We start from the raw sequence: 3,624 nt of genomic DNA on the forward strand, positions 1-3,624 counted from the left end.
ATCAATATAGATGAAACATATGGTTCCAAGAAATTCTCTCAGGACTATCTCCATTAGCCTTTGAAAGGTTGCTGGGGCATTTTTCAGACCAGAAGGCATGACATTGAAATGATACAGCCCCCCTGACGTGATGAAGGTGGTCTTCGGCTTGCTCTCAGGTTCCATGGGTACCTGCCAAAAACCGCTGTTAAGGTCTAAAGTTGAAAAAATTACTGCACCAGCAAGCAACTCCAGGATCTCTGTGATGTTAGGAATTGGATATGCATCACTCTCGGTGAGGGCATTGACCTTTCTATAGTCAACACAGAACCTGAGACTTCTTGGGGACCAAGACAACTGGTGATGCTCATGCTGAATAAGAGGGTTCTATGATGCCAGCTTTTAACATTTCTTCAATCTGTTCCTTTACCATGGCTTACTTTTCAGGCGTGAGTCGATAGGGCCGTTGTTTAGTGGGTACCGGATGACAAGTGTACAGCCAGTGCTGAAGAACAGTCGTACGTCTGGGTCGGCGAGTACACACTGTTTGATGGGATTCCAAGAGGTGTTGTAGCTGAACTTCTTCATTGTGAGGAAAAGTCACTTCTTTTAATGCATTGTCAATTAAGACTTGATCCTCTGTTGCGGTATGGTCTACATCTTGAGATGCCCATAGAGGTTGTGGAGGAGGAACTGAACTTAGTAAAGAAATATTTTGTTGGGAACTCTTAGAGTTCTTTGGTTTTCGTTGGCACAAAACTCTACTTGAAGGTATACTTGCTTGTCCCAGTTGGAAGTAGTATTCCTCCTCAGGAGCACATTTGATGGAGTATTTCCTGTCTGTGACATTAAGTTGGAGGCCGCTCAGGAAAATGAAATCTAATCCCAACACTGCTACATATGTCAGGGATGTGGAGGTAAGGACTACAGCCCACATAGAAATATTCGTGTTATGCAGGGTAATCTGCACATTTATCCACCCAAGTGGAACTTCAGCCTCGCCGTTTGCTAGGTATAGAGGCCCTAAGGTCCAGGGATGGAGACTCTCATGGGGTGTAAGATCCTTCCATAAACTCTCATGTATAAGAGTATAGCTAGTTCCAGTGTCCACAATAGCTTTACCTTTCCAGGTGCCAATGGTGATAGGGACTACTAGCTGTTGAGGTACTGTGAACTGTTTGTCACTAACCTGGTTCGTTTTCAGACTGGAGGTGAGAGGTGATGCAGTCGTGGCTGAGACAGTGTTGTGGGAGGGTAACCCACCCTGTTTTGGATCTTGGGGAGGTCGTTTGTTATGAGATGGTTGAGGCTGATGGGATGGCTGACTTGAAAGAGATGTAAAATAAGGACAGTTCCCTGGGGAATGGTGTCCTTTACACCGCAAGCACTGACCTTGGGACTTGTCCATAGAGCGATTAACAGGAGGTCGGGGTGCCATAGACTGTTTAACGTGTATGCCTCCATCATATCGGAGTTGCTGCTCATAGTCCTTTTCTAACTGATGACCTAACTTCACCAATTCTTCCACTGTAGACACCCGACTGCGGAGCTGACAGGCGAGGTGAGGTTTAATATTTTTTTTAATTTTTACAATTTCGCTTTCAGTTAATGTGCTCTTGAGGAGGAATACTACTTCCAACTGGGACAAGCAATTATACCTGCAAGTAGAGTTTCGTGCCAACGAAAACCAAAGAAATCTAAGAGTTCCCAACAAAATCTTTCTTTACTAAGTTCAGTTCCTCCTCCACAACCTCTACGTAAAAGTTGACAAGCTCTCCGATGAGAAACAGCAGGATGGGATTCAGGCTGCTCACTCTTTCCAGAATTCCAGCTGATCTGTGCCTTTCAATGCATTTGGTTCCACAAAGGCTGACTGTCTGAATGAACCTGCAAAATTTCAAAGCAGTGTTTACAGATTTGCCTCAACTGTCAAACTTGTTGGTGCTGTATGCACTTTGACATTAATAAAAATGTTATATACTACATCTGAACATACCTACAAGGAAGGCACATAATTAGTTGATAGTCTATCTCATTCAAATGATTAAAGTTAAATTTTTTACAATGCATTCTCAATCAGTCGAGCAAAGTGTTTAAATAATGGGTTTGATTCCAGGGGTAGTTCTACGGTGAGTGGATATCCGGGGCTTAGCCCAGAGACATTAATTTATGTAACAGAATACACGGTATACACTTCAAATAAAATAGGCTATGCTGAAAAATTACATTGGCTAAGTGGCTTTTTTATTTTTCATTTTTAAAGAGACAAGTATAATTATAATTTGCACTTACAAACTGCATAACACATATTATGAAATTAATGTTTTAAATATAAAATTTAGAACACAGAAATATGTAATGACAGAAAAAAACAGAATGGTAACTTTTAAAAATGAGTCTAAAATTACCAGTTGGTGGCAGCAAGTCACTGTCTTAATGACTGAGTCATTGAGTCATTTATTAAAGCGGTTCATTCAAAACTGCTGATTCATTCAGGAGCGAAGTAAGAAACTGTTTTTATGTTTTATGAAAGTGTCAGTGAATCACTGATTCAAGGCGTTCAAAAAAGTTTGATTAATTCTGTAATGAAACACTGCTGTGAGAAGAGATGCACAACAGGGCTTTGTTTAGAACCGCTTTTGCAAAATAGAGCAAAAAGACAATATTTTCTTCACAATTTAAATAATTGATTATTTTAATATTAGCTATTATTAATATTAACTTATTTTTTTATTGAATTTTGTTGCCCTGCCACTTAGTAAAGCCTGTCACAGACCAGGCTAAATGCTAACCAATCTGTTCATATAATCGCTCTAAATGTGTGTGTGTGTCCTAGAAAGTCTGTGCATATAATAGGCCTTCTTAAAAATCTATATTTAATGCTATACAGTAACAATAATCTAATATTGACAGTGAGATCGGTATTATGAATTTATAGGCTACAGTAAATTAAAGATACCTGAAGCAGCTGCATTTTGCTGTTGAAGTGCTGGTTTAATAGAAATAATTTTAATGTGTATGAAAACTCAATCTTGATGCGCACAAGACATTGTAATAGAAACATTTGGGGCTTCAGCCCTCTTCACCCCCGGCACCGCCCCTGTTAGACTCCCAGGGAATGATTAACTTAATAAAATGTGTACTTTAAATACAATGTAACTTGTTTTGGATAAAAGCATCTGGCAAATGCGTAAATATAAATGCAATGTAAAACTAAATGTATTTTGGGTTACCTAATTCTGCATTTCTGTAAAATGGACAGCTGGCTGTATGATGATTCTGCCTCTCATAGTCAGGATCCCGTTTTTGCTTGGAGAAATCTCCTGTAACAGACAGTCACAACATCACAACATCGTTACTGTAGTTTATGATCAGAATGAAACTGCCGTACAGTAACAGAATTTACATTTGAATAAAATAAACAAATAAACATTTGATTTATCAGCAAAACATGCTGTATTAATATATTTCTAGCATGTTCCTCTCTTTAAAAAGTCAAATTAGCCTCTAGCTGCTGTTCTCCACTAACAGCAGCTAGAGGCTAATTTAGTAACATTAACGAAGCTCACCTGTTGTTAGCACCGCTACGACGGCAATCACAGGAAAATACTCCAATACACCTCCGATGCAGACGACATGACCACA

At 39.4% G+C, this 3,624-nt stretch overlaps 1 long non-coding RNA gene across 1 annotated transcript; it reads right to left on the reverse strand.

The window, feature by feature from the left end:
* Window positions 1–1,816: 1,816 nt before the first annotated feature.
* On the reverse strand, window positions 1,817–3,624 carry LOC107577688 (uncharacterized). Its single transcript, XR_001608240.1, has 3 exons — window positions 3,549–3,624; window positions 3,213–3,302; window positions 1,817–1,866 (listed from the first exon to the last, which is right to left on the reverse strand). It is a non-coding gene; the product is annotated as an uncharacterized lncRNA (long non-coding RNA).

The sequence above is a fragment of the Sinocyclocheilus grahami genome, unplaced genomic scaffold (genome assembly GCF_001515645.1).
Source record: "Sinocyclocheilus grahami isolate Dianchi unplaced genomic scaffold, SAMN03320097.WGS_v1.1 scaffold6869.1, whole genome shotgun sequence".
NCBI lineage: Eukaryota > Metazoa > Chordata > Actinopteri > Cypriniformes > Cyprinidae > Sinocyclocheilus > Sinocyclocheilus grahami.